Source organism: Callospermophilus lateralis, chromosome 3 (assembly GCF_048772815.1).
Source record: "Callospermophilus lateralis isolate mCalLat2 chromosome 3, mCalLat2.hap1, whole genome shotgun sequence".
Taxonomy (NCBI): domain Eukaryota; kingdom Metazoa; phylum Chordata; class Mammalia; order Rodentia; family Sciuridae; genus Callospermophilus; species Callospermophilus lateralis.
The window spans coordinates 5,135,456-5,142,141 of NC_135307.1; positions in this window are offsets into that span (position 1 = coordinate 5,135,456).

Genomic DNA, 6,686 nt, shown 5'->3' on the forward strand with positions numbered 1-6,686 from the left:
TCTTTAGGATTCATTTGTCTGAAGTTGTCTTTGTTTTGGTGGCACATGCCTGTAATTCTAGTGACTTGGGAGGCTGAGGCAGGAGGATGGCAAGTTCAAAGCCAGCCTCAGCATAAGCAAGGCTATTAAGCAGCTCAGTGAAACCCTGTCTCTAAATAAAATACAAAATAGGGCTGGGGAAGTGACTCAGTGGTTAAATGCCCTGAGTTCAATCCCTGGTACCAAAAAAAAAAAAAAAAGGTGGAAGGACTAATTAATGGCTTATAGGTCCCAGTGGCTTGAAGAGTTTTTAGCCTGGGGACTGGAAAGACAGGAGCTGGTGGTCAGAACATGGTGGGCTTGAACCCAGGCTATGGGTGGATGGTGGATACTGCAAAGGCCTAGAGAGGAGCTGTTCACAGAAACAGCACGGGGGGCACGTGTTCCGAATCCCACATGCATAATTTAAAAATTTTCTAGGAGCTACATTTAAAGAGTAAGAAGCAACAGGCAAAATTAATTTAAAGAATATATTTTATGTAAGCCTAAATATATCCCAGATGTCATTATCCCAGCATGTAGTCAACATCAAAAATCACAGAAGTACTTTACATTTTCCCCGAATGAAGTCTTTGAAAACTGTCATGTTTGAAACCCTGACAGTGAAGCTCATTTTTGAACAGCCATATTTCAGGTGGCTTGGGGCCACTGCATTGGATAGCACAGGGCTAGAGAATGACCTTGGGAGGGAGGTGGCTGAGATGGGGTGGAAGACAAGCTCACTGGTGGAAGAAGGTCAAGGAACAAAGAGGTCCTCTTTGTGGAGATTTGAACCACCAAGAATCAGGATGGGACTGGCTCAGCCAGAGTGACAATGAGCCAGCCTTGTTCTTCTAGGAACAAGGGCAGCAGGCTAGGGTCTGCAGGGGAGTGACACCAGGAAGGGTATCTATCTTTCCATGGTATGAGCTTCAAAGCTGGAAGGTTTGGGGAAGCAAAGGGCATTGGCCACCTGGAGATACCCCTGAGAGGCAAGGAGGGCACTGCAGGGAGCTGGGTGCTGGCAGAGCAAGAAGGCCCAGAGAAAGGGCAGGAAAGGCACTTCTGCTCGTGGTACGCAGAAGCTCTGCAGGGCCATCGAGGGTCCTTGGAAACAGAGAAAGGAGGAGGGTGAAGTTGGGCTGGGAATGAGCACAGCCTGATGGGGATTAGGGGCTGGTGTGGAGGGCGCTTGTGTCCTGGGTGTCTGGTGAAGGAGACCAGCTGTGTGCTACAGGCTTAGTCAGCCCCACTCCGTGGCCCCTCTGGCAGTGTGTGCTGATTTTGTGGGGTGACTGCTCACACCATTTTAAGGTTTCAGTGGTGTAATAACTGGCTTGCACAAAACCTAACTTTTTGGCAATCAGCTCTTGCAAGTGGCTACAAGCCAGCTCCAGCAGCAGACCACCGGCTTGAGGCCCACTGGGTAGGCACCAGTGGTCTCTAAAACAGAGGGTGTGGAGTGAGGTAAGAGAGGGCCGCAGGCTGGGGAGGGGTCTGGGGTCTTGTCACAGTCGCTCAGAGCTGTAACCCCCTTGCAACCTCTGTCACAGAGCATAGAGACTCTGGGTTGCACATCTCAGTGACTTATGTTTTTCAGAATTTTTTTTCCTGTGCTAAAATACATATGACATAGAGTTTACCATCCCAACCGTTTTAAGTGGACATTTTAAGTACCTTCGTGATGTGCAACCACCCCACTGCCGACTGTCTCTATAGCACTTTCACCTTGAAAACTGAAATTCTCTCCCTATTAGATGCTAAGACCACCCTTCTTCTTTCTCTCTGTTTGCACCCCCTGGGAGCTGGTGCAAGCACAGCCTACAGTTGCATTTTTGTGTGTCGGGCTTTTTTCACTTAGCATGATGTCCTCAAGGTTCTTCCTGCATACTTCAGAATCTCCTTCTCTTTCAAGGTGGAAAAATATTCCATGGTATCCATTCGTCCATCCACAGGCACTTGGGTTGCTTTCCATTTAGCTATTGTGAATGATACTACAACGAATGTGGCTGTACAAATAGCTCTTTGACCTTGCTTTCAATTTTTTTTTTTTTTTAGTGTCTATATACCCACAAGTAAAATTGCTGTGGCATATGGTGATTTTATTTTCGATTTTTTTGATGAATCCTGATGCTGTTTTCCACAGTATCTAGACCACATTCCCACCATCAGTGTCCAAGTTCCAACTTTTCTACATCCTCACTAACACTTATTATTTTCTTTTTTCAGTAATAATACCAGTGCACTCGAAGCTCACTGTAGTTTTGATTTGCATTCCTCTAATATAAACAGCTCTTTCTTTGAGACAGGGTACTGCTATGATATCCAGCTGATCTTGAACTCCTGGGCCCAAGCAAACCTCCTGCCTCAGCCTCCCAAGTGGCTAGGCACATACCCCTGAGCCCGGCTTCCACAATTTAATATTTCTATATTGTCACTGTGGTGAGCCTTGTAGACTTCTTGTCCAGGAAGGACTTGCCACCTCAGCTTCTTGGGGTGATTCAGCTGTCAATCCTTCAGGACGTGCTGCAAAGCACCCTTCCCAAAGTCCTGCCCCTCCCTGGGCATCCTCACTGAGTGACACATCAATATGGGGGTCATCTCTGCCAACTCTGGACAAGGCTCCCTGGACCAGTCCCACCCAGTTTCTCCCTGTGGGATCCCCAGGGCTGTGGTGGGTCTGTATGAGCTTTCCTCCGTGCACTCCTGCTTCTGTCCTCTTTCCACAGCTGTTGGTGCTCAGGTAAGTTCCTCACAGACTCCTGCTGCCTGCTCACTGCTTCCCAAGACCCACCTGCAGGGCCCGCTGCCTGGAGACAGTTGGCCCGAGTCAGTTGTTAAACCCTTGGAACCTTAAAATGAGCATGGGTGGGAGGTGCTCCTTTCAATGGGCCTTTCTTTGCTAGCCCAAGGTCAATCTCCTTTCACAGTCAATCTCCTCCACGACTTCCTGGGTGGATTGAAGTGTAACTTCCTCTGCCTGCCTTTCTGTTGAGGGGCTTGTCTTTCTCCTGTTGGTGAGAGTGCACACATTCGTTACTGTCATAAAGATAGCAATCTTGGGGCGGGGGCTGGGCCTGGGGCTGGGCCTGGGGCTGGGGCTCGGTGGCAGAGCGCTTGTCCAGGCACTGGGTTCAACCCTCAGCACCACATAAAAATAGACAAATAAAATAAAGGCATTCTGTCCATCTACAACTACAAAAAAAAAAAAATACCAATCTTTGCTTTTTACATATGGTTTCCGGAGTCTTCCGGTTGTGGTGTGTCCTCTGTGTTTGCGGTTAAGGGTGCAGCTGGAGTCACACTCCCTGCCAACACCTACCTTGCCAGATTGCTTCTCCTACAGGGACCTTAACTTTTCATCTATAATTTGGGATACAATGACTACTCCCTAGGTGTGTCGTGGGATTAATTGGGTTAGTGAGGTGACAGCGGTGCCTGGGTGCAGTGAGCAGGACAGAGAGTTTGTGGAGAGTGGTTTCTTCCTCTTGGCCACGCAAGGAGTTTTATCATGAAGTCAAGCTCTCTCGTGCGTTTTCCCTTTGGAGCAACATGTAGGAAGAACTTCCTTGTTTCAAGGTTACTCAAATATTTACCAACTGGCGTTTTTTAAAAAAGTCTTTCCTTTTGGACAGTTTTATAGCCTCAGAGTCACTGTGCAGGTGGCCAGAGGGTTCCCGTTCACCCCAAGGCAAGGAAATCCATTCGCATTTCCTGAGTTCTCATGACTCCCTGCCGGTTCCGGGACCCCATCTGGCACACCACGGCGCCCATCATCACGCATCAGGTCTCCGAGGCTCCGCTTGGAGCCTGTCTCTTGCGCTGTCCGGTGTTTGACCTTGATGGTTTTGAGGGCATCGGTGGAGCCCGTTGAAGGACATCCTTCTGCAGGGACCTGTCTTCTGTTTCTCTCATAATTGACTGGGGTTTTGGGTACAGGGAGGTCCGCAGAAGTAGAAGCCATTCTATCACATCAACAAGAAATATTATCCACGCGATCTGTCACTGTTATGTTGTCCTTGACCACCTGGCTGAGATAATGCTTATCAAGCTTTCCCGACAAAATGACAAATAAAATAAAGTAAAATAAAAGCCACTCCTCCCCTGGTCCCCCTTGCCTTTCCGGGTCTTCACTGCAGGACCCTCAGTGTGTAGGTGCTCTGGAGGAGAGGGGCCAGGCTCTGCCTCCTCAGGGAGTGTTTCTGTGCAGTGGTCTGGGATTCTGCAGGGAGGTTCCTCTCTTCCCCATTCAGTTATTTATCTGATCGTTTGTTTATCAGTGGGGCTGGGTGGGTGTTTGTTTTGTGCTTTGGGTTATAATCCAGTGCTTTGCTATTTATTTATTGCTCAAATGGTCCCAGCTTTGGCCACTGGGAGTTGGTTCCGTGGGCTCCTGGGTCTTCACTGTGGATTCTTTCTGAGATTTCATCTCATTCTCAGTCCTGATGTTCCAGTGTGTTCTGTGGCCCACCAGAGAGAGTCACCGCTGGGCTCTGACTCACGTGGGGTCGAGCCGCTTGGCCCACTCACTGGCTCATCTGCAGCTGGCTTTCCGTGGCAGTGTCCTCACGGGCAGGAGAGATGTGGAGGCCTTGGGGTTCCTTTCCCAGAGGCGCTGGTTCCCATTTGAGGCCTCACACTCCTGATGTCATCACCCCAAGGGCCTTGCCTCCCGGCACGCGGCCTTGAAGGTCAGCGGCTCAACAGGGTTCAACACGCGTGTCTGGTGCCACACAAACATTCAGACCTGAACATTTTTCCCTGGGCTCCCCAAGTCCATATTTTTCTTCTTTGCAAAACTCCATTGCAACAGCACCACAGTTTCAGCTTGTTCTAGCATCATCTCCAAGGTCTAAAGATCAAAGTGTTATCTAAATATCACCCAATGGGCTGGGGATGTGGCTCAAGCGGTAGCGCGCTCGCCTGGCATGCGTGCGGCCCGGGTTTGATCCTCAGCACCACATACCAACAAAGATGCTGTGTCTGCCGAAAACTTAAAAAATAAATATTAATAAATAAATAAATAAATAAATATCACCCAAATCAGATTCGGTGAGGCTCAGGGTACCTGCTCTCCGACTCTGAACCTGTGACAAGGTCAGGCATGGGGTTGGCGTTCCCATGCAAAAGGGACTTCGCAAAGAAGGGAGCGAGCTAGTCCAGCGCCCGAGGGGCAAACCCCCTCAACTCTGAGGCTGAGGGAGATCCTCTTGGGCTGGCGGTTCTGCTTGCTCAGGGCAGGGACCTTCTGCACACACACGGCGGGTGAGGGGGTGAGGATCCACGTCCAGAGGCTCGGAGGCCAAGATCCTGCCTCCGTGGCTTTGCCAGCGAGGGTTTGGAACTTCAAGGTTGGCAGCTGTGCCCTGCAGCAGCTCCGTTCCAAGCCTTGATCCAGGGAGGTTCTCTGGTGGCCCCAGCTCCATGGTGGATCTGTGCCAGATCATTCAGGGATCCCCTCCGGTGGCTCTATCAGTCTGGGGCCATGTGGCCCCTCTGGCACCGTATGCCCGGCCTGGGGCTGTATGTGGTGGCCGCTCACTCTCTGAGGTTGGTGCTCTGAGAGGCCGGCCCTGACCTTTGTGGGGCTGGTCCACTGTCTTGAACAATAGCAGGTTCTGGTGCTGTTGAGGTGGCTGGGGAGTCTCCCAGCCGATGGTCATTTGGCCACACCTCCACTTCCTTCTGAAAGTGCCCCTCACTCTTCACCATGCAGGGAAAGCTGAGGGTCTTGCAAATCTTTGTCCCGAGTCCCTTTGATGAGCACATGCTTAAGAAGCAGCCAAGGGGAACCAGGCCGCCCCTTCAGCACCGCCTGGAAGCTCCTCGGCCAGACACCCGGCTCACCTCTCCTGGGCTCGCTTCCGCGACACAGTTCCACCCGCAGGTCCTCTGGCTTTCCAGCAGGGAAGTTCTTCCTGTTGCGCTGCCACAGCTGTCTCACTGCCCTGGAGCCCAGGCGTGGCCTCCGCTGCCCCCTTCTCTGCAGGGCCTCCTCAGGATCCTGTGGCCCCGTGAGGAGCAGGGGGCTTTCCCCGCAGCCTCTGCCCTTCTTCCTGAGCCCTCTCCAGGATCGCCTCAGATTGTTCAGGCACGGAAGCTTTTTCGGGTTAGGCACTTCCAAATTCTTCTAGCCCCGAGTCGTTACCCGGTTCCAAAGCTGCTTAGGTATTTGTCACAGCAGCTCCTACTCCTCGGTGTCAAGTTCCCCGAATGCCGTTGCTGTGATGGCTAGGATGCCAACACTTCACTTTCTGGGGGACGCTGACACCTGGACTGTAGCACCCTCCGCCCCTTGGTCCTTTGAGTTGCTGGTGTCTTCTGGTGGGCTACCTACATGTTTTATTTTGTTTTGTTTGGAGAGAGCCCGACAGGCCCTGATGACAGAAATCCAAAGACTGCAGGAGCTGATGAGGCCGGTGGTGCTGATTTACTGGGGGTGCCTCTCCCAGCCCCGTGCCTGGCACCCAAAACCGGGCAGTAACTTCCAGTGGGCACCCCCATGGCTCCAGGTTCTTGGTGCTAAATATAAAATGAAAAGCCAAATAATTAGGTGGAAGCAGCTTTGGGCCTCGCGGGCAGAGTCACATGTGCCAGAGGCGAAGGTCACAGGAAAACCAGAATCAGCCCAGTGAAGACCATCAACAAGGCCGCCGCCCAAAAGCTGT